Source organism: Myxine glutinosa, chromosome 1, assembly GCF_964187855.1.
Source record: "Myxine glutinosa chromosome 1, kmMyxGlut1.1, whole genome shotgun sequence".
Classification (NCBI taxonomy): Eukaryota; Metazoa; Chordata; class Myxini; order Myxiniformes; family Myxinidae; genus Myxine; species Myxine glutinosa.
In genome coordinates, this window is record NC_136261.1 from 436,023,114 (window position 1) to 436,037,753 (window position 14,640).

Consider the following 14,640-nt stretch of genomic DNA (forward strand, 5'->3'; position numbering starts at 1 on the left):
AATTACACCAAGGTTGAACCCAGGAGTGATACTTGCTTAAGCCACTGAGGGGCGTCTATAAGACCTGGGACATCCGCGACGCAGAGCCACTCCTGTGACATTTACTATGACATGTAGTCCTGTAGTCTTGAATGGTACGTACCTGCACCTATATGCTAGACTCGCTTGCTTTGACTATTATTATCGGTCCTTTCTATATGATGCCAAGATCCTGATATCTATTGCATGATTGTATTTTATACAGGATGATGTCAGAGATCTATTTGTAATTAAACCAACCTGTGGGACAAAGTTGTGGACCTGATTTATTTCCACGACACTGTGTATAAACTGTTTTTGTGGTCATACAAGCTTGACATTTGGCACATAATTAAAGACCCCTATCTATAGGGTTATCATATATTTGTCCTGTGACAACAATATTTTGAAAAATGGCCGCAATTTATATGGTACATTATGGTATATGATATATGGTATATTACTTTGTACAAACTGCTGTTTGAATCATGCAAGCATGGTATTTGGTACACAGTTCCATATTCTGACTATTGGAGTCATCACAGGTGTGTCCAATAAAAATGGTACCCAATTTTTAGTATGGCAGATAGGTGAAATATTTGGGAGAATTGTGCCTTTGATGATACAAGCATGAGAGTTGACACGCAGTTAGAGTACGCCCTAAGGAAGATATATGGCTCTAGGGCCATCGCAGAATTGTCCTGTGACAACAATGGCGGCCATTTTTCAAAAAAGGACAAATCTGCGATGGCCCTATCGCCAAATATCTTTCTTAGGACATACTCTGACTGTTTGCCAAATGCCATGCTTGTATCGTCAAAGGCACAATTCCTGCACCATGGTCACCATACTATGTTGAAAATTGATGATTTATGTCACCAAGACCTAAGCCCTATTCCCCTAAATAAAAAAACACTTCCAGTTTCGCGCGTCGCTGATACAGTGCCCCCTGTTTCCGGGAGGCTGGTACTCATTTTTCCGACTTCAAAAGGACGACGCGCTGAGTCAAACCACCTGGTGTTATTTTAACGGCGTGACCCTAACATCTTAAACTAAAGCAGCCACATTAAACATGAAGCCAACACCAGGATTAGTATCACAAGTAACGACGTAGAACGTCACTCGGTATCGCACAAACCTCCGCCAGGATAAACAGGAAACGTTTTATATCCACTGACCGACCGGATCTGGATTCGGACCTGAACCTAAATCGAATCAGCTTATTTTTCTTCTTCTCACCTCCCCATCTCATCCCCAAAGCTTCGCCATAATCCATCCACATCTCTTTGTCCTCTCGTGCTATGTATAATCATTATGTTCGCCCAATCTCTCGATTAATATTATAAAGAATCACTTCAATTGATCGTTTTACAGAATATCTTTCTCAGTATTAATAATAAAATGAGAAACTCCGAACAAACCTTTTCCTCAGAAGATCCGAACCGATCACTGTTTCAGCCGCCTGTGGAAAAGCACATGGAGCCGATGTCAGTTCATGCAAGTCATGTCCCACGTCCAGCCCGGAAGTGACGCCGGAAGTACAACCCACCGTATTACCATGCATGCCATAATCACCCACTAGGCGGTGTATGTGTAATGTAACAAGTTAACATCCGTAACAACGTCCGTGACGTGCATACTTCCATTGTACATTGTACATTGTACATTTGTATAATACATTGTACATTTGCATTATAACACAAGTTTCATCGACTCCAATAATCTAGTGATTCCCTGTGAAATGATCAATGTAAAATCATATCCAACATTATGTGACGTCACACTCAATTTGACGGAGAAATGATGAGATAATTAATTGATATTTCCCCCTTTTATAATTAACATAATTAATTGATATTCCCCGTTTTTTATAATTTATTGATATAAAATAAATGTGTCACTCCCCACCATGACCACGTGTACTAACATTCGTGTTATGTTAAAAAGGATTCCTAAAACTTGTCTTACTTTTTACCAGGTAACAAACACGTTTTTAGCTCACCTGGACCTTAGTCCGGTAAACTTATCGATCGAGCAGTGTCCATCCGTAGGTAAGTGAGTGAAGGTAGGTAAGTAAGTGAGTGAGTGTGTGAGTGTGTGTGAGTGAGAGTCAGTCAGTGTGAATTGAGTGAGTGAGTGGGTGTAAGTGACACAGTCAGAGTGAGTCAGTCAGACATTGAGGGAGTCAGTCAGTGAGTGAGTGTGAGTCTGTGAGTGAGCGAGTCACTGAGGCAGACAGTGAGTGCATTGTGCGAGTCAGCCATTGAGTTGAGTGAGTCAGTGTGAGCCAATGAGTATGTATGTGAGTGAGTAAGTGGGTGTAAGTCAGACAGTCAGAGAGTATGTGATTAAGTCAGTCAATGAGTATGAGTCGTTGTGTGAGTGAGTGTGTCACTTAGTCAGTGAGTGAGTGAGTGAGTGTATATGTGAGTGAGTCAGTCATTCAGGCAGAGGTGGATTAACATTTTTTGGGGTCCTGGGCACAAACCACCGATCTTTACGAAACCTCACCAAATCGTAGAGTTCGCCATTAGGAAAAACAAACCTATTGATTTTGAGGTCAAAATGTGAGGATAGGCCAAAGGTCAACAATTTTGGCAGATTTTTTTTTTTTTTTTTTTTTTTGTTGTTGTATGTATACTGAATCGAGGCTCGTGAAAGAGCTAACATTTATTTCACAAACAAATCAACCAGACAAACAAAATATACAAAAAGAGGGAGCGGAAGACAAGATGGGGAGAGAAGGGGAAGCACACAACCACAACATTTGAGAGCAGGGAGAAGTGTGGGAGGCAGAGGGCTTGGGGGGAGGAGGCGTGGGAAGGGGGGGGGGGGGGGGAGAGGTATAAAACACAAAGGGACCGAAATTAGCGGTGGTAGAAAAGATCAAGGTTTTGGATGGGGGAGGATAAGAGATGGTGGTGAACAGCTGTTTTAAAGACCTGGAGGGTGGAGTGGGATTGAAGAGAGTGAGGGAGTTTGTTCCAGAGGCAGGAGAAAAGAGGAATGAAGGAGTGAAGGTGAGCAGAAAGTCTTGATTTTGGCAGTTTAACCATAAGAGGGGGTCTTGCAGATCTTGCAGGCAGATCTTGTGCGACCTGTAGGAATATTTGGGGGACAGAGCCCAGAGAGAGCTGGGGGAGCAAGGACAGAGAGGATTCGGTAGAAGACGGAAAGACCACCAACCTGCCTGCAGTGAGTGAGTGAAAGGCCCTTGGAGTTGGCTTCATCGTGGGAGATTCCAATGATTCTGAACGCTTTGGTTTCAACAGCGTGAAGACGAGCTAGGTGTGAGGCAGGAGCACCAGACCAGAGGGGAGAGCAGCATTCCATAGAGCTTTGGATGAAAGCCTTGTATATGGTGAGGAGCTCAGGTGTGCCAAGGAAGGACTTCGCATGACGGAGGATGCCCAGTCGGCGACTGGCTTTGGAGGCCAGATTTGAAATGTGGTTTTCCCAGGAAAGATCATGGCAAACAGTGAGACCCAAAAGCTTGAGTGACAGAACTTCTTGGAGAGGATTATTCAGAAAGTGGATGGGAGGGTTGTCCAGTCGGTCTTTTCGGAGAGACATCGTAAGAGTGTGAGATTTATCGGGATTGAAAGACATGTTCCATTTGTTTTCCCAGTCTGTGATTTTGTCCAGGTCTGCAGAGAGTGAGGAGGCTGCAAACTGCCGATCTGAGGGATGAGGAATGGAGCGACAGAGTAGAGTCGTCAGCAAAGAGATGGAGAGGATTTTCAAGAGAGTCAGAGAGATCATTGATGAAGACCAGAAAAAGCACAGGCCCCAGAACACTACCTTGGGGAACTCCAGCCTGAACAGGAAGAGGAGATGAGAGAAACCCATTCAGGGTCACACGTTGACTATGACCAGAGAGGAAGTCCGCCAGCCATGCGTGGAGATTTCCATGGATACCAAAGGAGGAGAGTTTGGTGAGCAGAGCAGGGTGCCAGACCATATCGAAGGCACGTGAAATGTCAAGGGAGACAGCTCTAATTTCCTGTTTGGTGTTGAGGACCTCCATCCATTGTTGAGAAGGCAGAAGCAGCATGTCCAGAGTAGAGTGACCAGGTCTGAAACCAAATTGATGATCAGAGATCAAGCCATTGGAGAAGAGGAAAGATTTCATATCTGAAGCAATGATGGAATCCATGACTTTGCTGATAATTGGGAGAAGGCTGATTGGTCTGTAGTTGCTAGGATCTGTTTTTGCACCTTTTTTGTGCAAAGCGGTGATATTGGCTGATTTCCAAGCAGATGGCAGATGACCTTGAGCAAAAGAGAGGGTGAAGAGAACAGAAAGAGGGAGTGAAAGAGCGGAAGAACATGATTTTAGGACCCGTGGGCTGATGCCGTCAGGACCAGTTGCAGAATCAGAGTCGAGGGTTGACAGAAACTTTTCCACCTTGTCAGGAGGAAAGGACACAGAGTCCAGGAGCAGCTGGGTACGACTGGGTACGGTGGGTACAGAGAGGGATGGGTTTGGGACACAATATTTATAGGCAAACACAGAGTTGAGGCATTCAGCTTTTTCATGTGCGGAGTCAGCCATTAAGCTGTTTGAGGTGAGGGAGGGGATGGAGGGGGAACAAACACCAGAAACAGATTTGACCAGAAGCAACCAGGATTTGGAAGAGGGACACAGATAAGAGAGTTCGGTCTTGAGAACAGTGAGATATTTTTTCCTGGCTCTCCTGAGGGTGGACACGCACTTGTTTCGGGCTTTTGAAAGGAAATGAGATTTCCTTCCATTGGATTTGCTTTCCAGGAGATGAAAGCAAGTTGTTTCAGGGCAACAGCCTCACCACAAGATTCCGTGTACCATGGACGGGAGGAAGGGTATGACAACTGAAGACGAGATGGGATAAATCTGTGCATGAGAGAGAGCAATTTACTTTGAAAGAATTCCCAGGATGAGTTGATGTCAGAGGCGGTAGAGATGGGAGACCAGTCCAGATGATTGATGGCTGCTTGAAGACTGTGCCAGTTGGCCTGAGTGAAATGCCAGACACGTCGATGCTGAGGAGGCTCTCTGAGAATGGTCAGAGAGATGTCCACTTTGACAAGCACATGATCAGATGAGCCGATTGGAGCAGAAGAAGAGCAGCAGACATTTTCAGGGAAGTTAGTCATAACCAGGTCCAAAAGAGAAGATGCTCCGTTGACTGAGATCCGGGTCGGGAAATTGACAGATTGTGTCAGTCCCAGTGAGCCGCAGAAGTCCTTTGCTGAAGAGCCATGGCTGGTGAGAGGGGTACCCACACCCAGCCAACTAGCATGGTGACAATTGAAATCACCACATATGAGGAAGAGAGAGTTGGGATGGGTAGATAGAAGTTGGTCCATGTTGTCAGACAGTGAAATGTAGATGGAGTCATCACTGTTTGGTGGACGGTACAACACACATATGAACAAAAGGTGGGAGCGAAGGGGAAGGCGTAGCCAAAGGTATTCCTGGGGGTGAGGTGGAGAGAGGGCAGTGGAGGGTGAGTGAGGAAGAGTTTTTTATAAAGATAGCAACCCCACCTCCAGGACGAGGCTCAGGTCTATCATACTGGAGGAGGGAGTAACCTGGGAGATCAGAGACATCACGAAGGAGGAAAGTTTCTGTTAAGCAGATCACATCTGGTTTGTCAGAAGCAACCTGTATGGAGAGATTAGTCAAGTTTGAGCGAAGGCCCCGGATGTTTGAGGTCCATACCGTTAATGAAGAGGAAGGGGGAGCATCGGGTCCAGAACAGGGGGGGGGGGGTAGGGTAAGATGTGGAAGAGGAGGAAGAGGTAGGGAGAGCTGTTGAAAGTGTGTCAGAGATTTCAGAGATTTCAGAATCGCTTGGAGATTTATAAAAATCCTCAATTTTCATCCGATTCACTTGAAATTTAAAGAGGATTTGCATATCAGGACAATGAATTAAGCCACCTATTATTTTTGACGTCAACGTCGGCTAAAAGGTCAACATAGGCCAAAGGTCAACATCGGCTAAAGGATGACAACCTATTTTAGGGATTTCGCAAGTATCGTTCTGTGCACGACAGGTTTCTTATTTGTCTGTTTTTATGTTAATTGCCCACAAGTTACAATTCTACCCTGATCGTCAGGAAACTTTACCGAGTTGTAGAGGTAGTCACAACTGAGAAGCCTATTGATTTTTTTTTAGGTCAAAGGTCATCTTGAGGTCAACTTTCTAAAATAGTCAATTTTCATCCGATTGCCATTAAAGTTGAACAGCATTTGCATATTGAATCACCGAATTGGGGAATTAACTATGTTTTAACGTTAAACGGTCAAATGTCAACTGTAGGTCAAACTTCTAAAATCATCAATTTGTCTAAAAAAAAATTCAATTTTCATTTAATTTCATGAACATTAAAGAGCAATTGCAAAGTGCCTCACTGATTTGGGAGACAAACTATTTAAGGTCAAAAGGCTAAAAGTCAAACTTTTAAAATCATAAAATTTTCATCTGAAAATCAATGAGCGAAGATTATGATTGTCAACTTTAATATCAATGAAATGGACAATTTGATGTCTCAATGGAACCTTTTTGGGGGTTTGGGGTGGATTATATGAAGTACTGTGCTCTGTTCGACATCTTTCTTGTTTATTTATTTGTTTTTGGATACAAAGACGAGGCTCGTGGAAGAACAAAAACTTTATTGCAGTGTGCCCGCCAAGTGGCTTAAGCACAAAAGCAAGCACTTCAACAAAACCGTTGGTAAGGAACGGCTGGCTTGGCAAGCGACAGCAAGCTGCTTGGTAATGAACACACAAGCTGGACAGACCGAAGACCCTTTTGTGATCTCCGCTTATGTAATGAACAAAGTTAATTTCGGGTGATGTTCAACCCTTTTCACCTTTTGTTACCTCCACAAACGAAGGTGGATCATCAAGGTGGTTTTGTTTTCACCCCTTATTGTCTGTTTGTTTGTGAAAAGAATATCTCACACAATTGTTGATAGATTCGGAAGAAATTTGTTGCAGAGGTTGGGTGTGTGACAAGGACCAAAATATTGGATTTTGGTGAAGATCCGGATCTGAAAAGTTTAAAGTGATTTTTCACCATTGAAAGACAAGACCAAAAACGATAATATAGCACGATATCTCAAATAATTGTGGACAGATTCAGATGAAATTTGGTGGACAAGTTGTGTGTGTGACAAGGAAGAACCGATTCAATTTTGGTGAAGGTCCGAATCAGAATCCGGGTCGGATAATTTTATAATTTTGTAAACGATTCTTCACCAATGATAGATCGGGCCAAAAATGATATTGTTGCGGTTTTGCGAATAAAGATAACCCCCCTCGTAGGTAGATGCACCACAACATATAGCCTCGCTTTAGTTCAGTTATTTCTTATTAAATGTAAGCGTAGTCTCCTTTCCTGTGTTAGTTTGCGTTGAGCAGGCCAGTGAGTTAGGTGTTCTTTGTGCTGGAATGCCACGTGTTAGGCCTAGAACAAGTCTGGCCCCAGACTCCTCTGGAAGGGAAGAGCTGCAGGGAGTGGCCGGTAATCAGCGAGCAGCCAATCGGAGCTCAAGGGGAGTGGCTCACAACGGTAGCGAGAGGAGGGGCTTGGAACATTTGGGAAAGGCCGGAGAGGGGCCATAGAAGACCCTGCCCAGAGCCCCCCACATCAAAGTCGTGTGAGAGTCAGTGTCGGAGTAACAGACAGAGCTTGAGAGTTGGTTCGTGCCCGAGTTCGTGCTTTGAGAGCGTTGTGAGCGCAGTGAGAAAGAGACATTGTCGCAGCATGAGTGAAGTCCCCTGCTTGTTATAGCCCTCTTTACCCGAACTCTCCCTGTGCCCTGCGCTCTGTGGCTGTGTTAATCGTGCTTGTGGAGACGATCCATTCCGGAGCCACAGATGGCCGATCTCCCTGCCTGCGCTTCCAGCATACGTGCCGTGAACACCCGAGGGCCACGCCTGGTGAGCTGACCGGGAGCGACCGGTGTCAAGGCACGTTTGGTGTGCGAACTTATTCTTCCTTCTTTTCCCCCGCGTGAGTGAGTGGGCCCTTGTCCGGGTATAAGTTAAGACTGGTTAAGCTTGCTCTGTGTCTCTTATCCTTGTATAGTTGTAAATAAACCCAGTTTTTCCTTCTATTTGATCGTTCCCGTCATTTCACTATTGGCCCAGCATCACATGAATAAAACCGCCAGAATCGGGTTCAATAAAAGTAACGGCCGATTCATGTGATACGCAAACTGCTCGGTGTATTTGATTAGCGTGGCTTGTGTGAGGTCCAGTCCCCGTTCTCTTGGCAGCGTGGATACCGAAAGGGTACGTGTGGAGTCGTCCCGACACCCTTCCGCAAGTTCGCTATGGGGGTGGCGACTCGGCCTCGTGGACTCGAAGACCCGAGGGGGAAAAGGGATGTAGTGCTTCCTCTGTATGTCGACGGGCTTCGAGAGATCCGCAACAATATATTATAGCACGATATCTCAAAAAGTTGTGGACGAATTATGACAAAACTATGAGATGCTAAGTGACAAGAACAAGCGAATAGATTTTAGTTCAAGTCGAATCGAGATTCGACCTTTCAGTGTCCGACCTAACAAAACGTACAGTGTTCACCTGGTGCAGGTATGCTCCCTACCGAATGCTGAGTTGTGTTTCCCTTTTCAACGACGCTGCTGTAGTTTTGGGTCACATTGGGACAGATGTTCTGAGTTTTAAAACCGCAACGTTCCGCCATGATCACGGGTTGGTCCATTTACTAATGAGGGGTGTTTTGTGATCGTGTAATATAATATAGTGTGGATTTGCCAAACAATATCTACAGCCACATGAAAAAGTAAGTAACCCACATGTAAATTGTGACTTTTTCAACATATTTGAAAATACAGCTATTTGGTCTTCATTTCAACAATATTGATAGATAAAGGTGATATAATATAACAAATATCATGAAACATTTACATTTTGTAGTCCATTGTATAATTTAAATAATCATAAATGCAAATTTCGCATGTGGAAAAAGTAAGTACACCCCTACATTTATCACTACTTCAAACACCAAAAATTAGAATCAGGTGCACCAGCTCAGGTGCAAATGAAAAGAACATCATTGGAGAGGATCTTGGAGGAACCTATCTTATGTAAACCTGACATTTAGTTTTGTATCTACAAGTGGAGAAGATTCCAAACAACTGCCAACTTGTTTAGGCCAGGCCGCCCCAGCAAGTTCAGCCCGAGAGCAGACTGCAAGATGCTGAAAGAAGTCTCGAAGAACCCCAGAATGTCATCACGGGACCTACAGGTAGCTCTTGCCACTGTTGATTTCAAAGTGCACGAGTCTACCATGAGAAAGAGGCTGCACAAATTTGATCTACATGGGAGGTGTGCCTGGAGGAAACCTTTGCTGTCCAGAGAGAACATCAGGGTAAGACTAAAGTTTGCCAATGAACACCTAGGCAAAGACCAGCACTTCTGGAACAATGTGCTCTGGACAGATGAGTCAAAGTTAGAGCTATTTGGCCACAGTACCAGAAGACATGTTTGGCGAAATCCAAAGACAGCATTTGACCACAAGAACCTGATACCAACTGTAAAGCATGGTGGTGGAAATATTATGGTTTGGGGCAGCTTTTCTGCATCAGGGCCTGGGCAGCTCACCATCATAGAATCCACTATGAATTCTTCATTGTACCAGAGGGTGCTTGAGGATAATGTGAGGCCATCTGTCAGAAAGTTGAAGCTCAACCGAAGGTGGACCTTGCAACATGACAATGACCCTAAACATACCAGTAAATCCACCAAGGAATGGCTGAAAAGAAAGAAATGGAGGGTTCTGGAATGGCCAAGTCAAAGCCCGGATCTAAATCCCATCGAGATGTTGTGGGGGGATTTGAAACGAGCTTTGCATGCAAGAAACCCCTCAAACATCGCACAGCTGAAAGAATTCTGCATGGAGGTGTGGGCAAAAATTTATCCCAGTCGATGTCAGAGACTGGTAGACAGTTAAAAGAAACGTCTACTTGAGGTTGTTTCTGCCAAAGGGGGCAATACCACCTATTAGAGCCAAGGGTGTACTTACTTTTTCCAAATGCGAAATTTGCATTTATGTTTATTTAAATTATACAATGGACTACAAAATGTAAATGTTTCATGATATTTGTTATATTATATCACCTTTATCTTTCAATATTGTTGAAATGAAGATCAAATAGCTGTATGTTGAAATATGTTGAAAAAGTCAAAACTTTACATGGGGTGTACTTACTTTTTCACGTGACTGTATATACGCATTAACATTAGGAGTTATACAATTTTTATTTGGGTTATTGTTGCATTTGTATACATGAAACGTAGTTATTATTTTACTAAACCTGCTTTTTCTATTAATACTAACCTCATCCCCAGAGACGGATTACCCAATGGGCACATTGGGCACGTGCCCAGGGCCCCGAGATTGAGGGGAAATATATATCCTATTAAAATGTTCAATAACCAGATCCAACACGATAATATGAAATGCTTAATTTAATATCCATAAATCACTTATCACACAAGCCCACGGTAGTTCGTCAATTGATGAAAAATAACAGGTTGCAGTGCTACTTCATTTGACAGACCAATCGATGAGGGAAGTGATTTAAAATAAAGTGTGAGTCTTCAGTTTTGTAGGGATTTTTATGATGTGCTGACAACCAGGAGCATGTTTTTAAATAAAGTTTGAATTTTAATTTTTATTGGGCTTTTTATGGTGTGGTGACTACCAAGAGCATGTTTTTAAATGAAGTTTGAATTTTAATTTTTATTGGGCTTTTTATGGTGTGGTGACTACCAAGAGCATGTTTTTAAATAAAGTGTGAGTTTTCATTTTTATAGGGCTTTTCATGTTGTGGTGATTACCAACATGGCAGCGAATGACTTCAGCGTTTTCAGCAAACCAATGATCCAGTTACATTTATATTTCTGAATCCACTTCATATCCAGACGTGTGCAATGAAGTCATTATTTACCACTTCATAATCAGCATTGGCTAATATTTTTAAACGTTTTTTAAATCAGTTGCAGTCAAAATGTCTAATCTGCCCAGCACAACAGTATCAACAGACGAAACAATCACAAAAATGTCGGCAAAAAAACAAACATTTTACAAACTCATGTTCGAATATGCAAATGGCTTGCAACCTTGTGATGTCTGGAAGCACGAACAATCAGAACAATGAAGGCAATCAACTTTATATCCGCTTTATCAGCATTGCACTCAGCTCCACGTTCCTGGTCCCTGGTGTCGCGCATGCGCACACCGGACTCACATACATCACAATATCTCCACCACCCCCCACCCCCTCCCATTAATTTCAAATCCAACTGGTCTGGATGTCGAGATGTGATGTGCGGGAGGACGTACGCAGAAGAGTTGTTACAGGAACAGGTACAGGTACAGGTGGCATGGACAAATGTACCGGACTGTTGGCAGGCACCGGTACAGGTACTTCGGGTGGAGACGCGTCACTGACGGCTTTAGTTGCAGGCTCGGAAACAACAGTTGCTCTTTCGAACAACGGAACAATAACTGGATGAACCGCAGGATTAGCATTTTTCCTCCAACTCAATATAACGCCGCTTGATTTGGTCCATATGTTTCCTAACCAGACGCCCATCCTTCAGCTCGACACAAAAAGCGCGGGTGCTTTGCCTGTTAAGATCTACACCTGGCAGCCATTTCGCTCCACCCCATTGTTTAACACATGAATTGGATCGTTTACAGCAAAGTCTCGCAACACAGCTGTGCGATCATGATAGAACTTGTGACTCTGACGGTTGCCAGCAATTGTTTCACCGACATTAGGATGAACAAGAGAAAGTGCAGTTTTGAGGTCTCGCTTCATAAGTAATGTTGCTGGGGGCACTCCAGTTACGGTATGTGGTCGTGATCTATGTGGTCGTGATCTATGCCCTCGCAACATGCGTGACAAACACGTTTGAAGCGAACCTTGAGTAACATGCCTTAATCCTCGCTAGATGATCTGTACAGCACGCTCTGTCTGGCCGTTAGAAGCGGGTTTGAACGGAGCAGAACGGACATGTCTGATGCCAATCTACCTCATGAATTCCTGAAATTCCTGACATGTGAAACACGAACCATTATCGCTTACCAACACATCTGGTGGACCGTGAGTAGCGAACATGACACGTAAATTCGCAATGGTAACAGCAGAAGTGCTGGTAGACATGATAGAGCATTCAATCCACTTGTTAACAACAAGTTAGGTCAGGAATTTGTAATTTGTTCAGGATGCTGGCGATAGTTCGCCTTCTCTTCCCGAAGGAAACCGTGGGATCTTTAACGTCCACCAACTCATGTCGGCAGACGAGATTCCTGTTTAAAGTGCATCCGAGGGACGGTACACACATTGATGAGTCACCCTACCTGTTGTGGAAAAACATACAATCAGGTTCAGAGTAAAATTGATTCACTGCAGAGTTGAAACATCAGAGATTTTTTTTTACCTGCACACAGAAGTTCAACAAGACAAGTTACATGAAGACCCTTGTGTTCGAACCCAAAGCGCTTGCTAGATATTCTTATTTTGAAGAAGGTTTGGAACATTGACCTGTAACAAGTGTGAAGTTCTGTTCGACCCCCGATCAGATCGCAGGGAATTACACAAAGGTGAGAATTCTCGAGCAACATTTGGGAAAAAAACAAAGTTTCACTACAAAGGAAAATTAATTACTCTGGAAAAGAGAGAGAGAAACATATTTCAGGTGAGAAGCACATTTGAGAAATGCGAAGCAGGTGTGGATCCATTTTGCAGCAGGAGACACCAAGTTGGAGGCTGTTTAATGGTCGAAGCGGAGTCCAGGTAATCATATCCCAGAATGAGCACATTCCCTGAGGAGAGATAAAATACCTTCTTTGGAACAATCTCTGAACAGGTATTTTTGGTTATTAAAAACATGGAGTTCTTGTACTGAAGGTAATTTCACTTGAAGGTAAAATCATCTCTCCAGGACAATTAACCATTCATAATAATGGATACAGGTATTCGGTTTTGTTTACGTGTTTCGCAATTACTCGAAATTAATTTTCGGAGAACACAAATTATTCCCACACCGTGAAACACCTGGACGGCAGTTTATACCTCGATCTGGATTCGAACCCGGACATGTTAAAGATCGTCGGTAAAGAAGGATCATTTTATCCATGAGGGTAAATTTCCAGGTGAAGTACATGACATTCCCATTGATCTCCCTCACACCAATCCCCTTTTCTTACCTGTGCAGGTGCTTTCAGGTGTTCAAATCGATCGGTTGTTCTTCATAAACGAGCGAATACTGTATCAAGGTCCAGGTAAATTGTAATGAGCTAAAGATTCCACCGACAACCCCCAAGACATTCCTCCTGGGGGACAAGATCACGTTTACCGATTATTATCGAGTTCGTTCGATCGAACATTATGGAGTTGTACAAGGACAGGGAATCGGGACTCCAGGTTACACTTCAGCCATTGTCTGGTGTCCACGTTTAAACCAGGTATCCAACAATGGTCTTTAACCGTGATTCACTTCATCGTGGAATCGATTCAGAAATGATTGGACACGCGTTACAAACCGGGTTACCTGGTGTCGATCGGGTTTTCAATCACACCTTAATACTCCATGACGTGATGACGTTTTATCACGTTGGTTTGTGTACGATGACGTAATACGTCGGTGGAACTATTCTGGTGTCACGTGTTCCCCATAATCGAACAAATGCTCATCGTACCTTTACCTTATTTGCAGGAGTGCCTCGTGGGTTTCAGCAGGAATGTGTAATTTGTTCAGGATGCCGGCGATAGCTTGCCTACTCTTCGTTAGGTACACCGTGGGATCTCTGACGTTCAACAACTAATGCTAGCACACAGGACGTCCCGCTTCACGTCGTTCCGAGGGACGAAGATGAACACATTGATGAATCACCTGCCTGCGAAACACCTGGACGGCAGTTTATACCTTGGTCGTGATTCGAACCCAGCAGTCCTGGGTTGAACCCGAAACACATTTTGAAGATCGTTCTCCCGAATGAGTCTCCCAGAAATCCCGGATCTCCCAGGGTCCGATTTAACTTTCTGAACTCGAACACCGATCGGAGAAAGCCGTGCATCGGGATTTGGGAATAATGTTTGTTTTGATGAATGATTGAAACCGGTGGTGAAATGTTAACCAGCACCGAAAAGTAACAGTCGCTTTGGGGTTGGCCACGCCCCTTGGGGAGCGCACCTGACGTGGCAGGAGGGGGCGTGACGTTTCAGGCTGAGAATCCTGATGTTCGTGTTGGTTTGTGAGAAAATACAAGACGTGTTTGTATGTAAATCGAAGTTTCCCACAATGATAACTGGTGTTTTAAACCCACTAGTTAAAGGTGAGTAAGATTGTAAAAAGTTGGGATCACCTGATACATGATACATGTACCAAAGAGTGTGGTCTTGAGTCTTGACCCGGGGAATGTGTTCACCTCCATCACCACGTTTTCCTTGCCTTTCCCACAGTTTGGTGTTGACTTTGTTTTGTGAAATTCTGATTACAAATCCAAAGTTTCCTTTTGCGACTCCAGAGCAAAATTATTCCAGATGGAGAAACCCCGAGTGAATTTGTGTGTCCGAGTTTACCGGGTCATATAA

General features: G+C 43.8%; 2 protein-coding genes and 1 long non-coding RNA gene across 6 annotated transcripts in view; 2 read left to right on the plus strand and 1 right to left on the minus strand.

Annotated features, from left to right (window-relative positions):
* The window catches only part of LOC137419063 (uncharacterized), a 1,330,575-nt gene extending 1,329,015 nt beyond the window's left edge, over positions 1-1,560 (minus strand). The window contains exon 1 of one of the 4 annotated variants that reach the window (XR_013621972.1): positions 1,440-1,539. The gene's annotated coding sequence lies outside the window, so the exon portion shown is untranslated. Of the gene's footprint in view, positions 1-1,439 lie in introns of all 4 variants that reach the window. The other 3 variants (XM_078770723.1, XM_078770726.1, XM_078770725.1) reach the window with 3 other exon arrangements.
* A 12,689-nt stretch (positions 1,561-14,249) lies between these two features.
* Positions 14,250-14,640, plus strand: part of LOC144888188 (tripartite motif-containing protein 14-like) — an 84,642-nt gene continuing 84,251 nt past the window's right edge. The window contains exon 1 of the mRNA XM_078770730.1: positions 14,250-14,381. The gene's annotated coding sequence lies outside the window, so the exon portion shown is untranslated. The remainder of the gene's footprint in view (positions 14,382-14,640) is intronic.
* LOC137418135 (uncharacterized) overlaps positions 14,254-14,640 on the plus strand; it is a 92,466-nt gene continuing 92,079 nt past the window's right edge. Inside the window, exon 1 of the long non-coding RNA XR_013621974.1 lies at positions 14,254-14,323. This is a non-coding gene — a long non-coding RNA (uncharacterized LOC137418135). The remainder of the gene's footprint in view (positions 14,324-14,640) is intronic.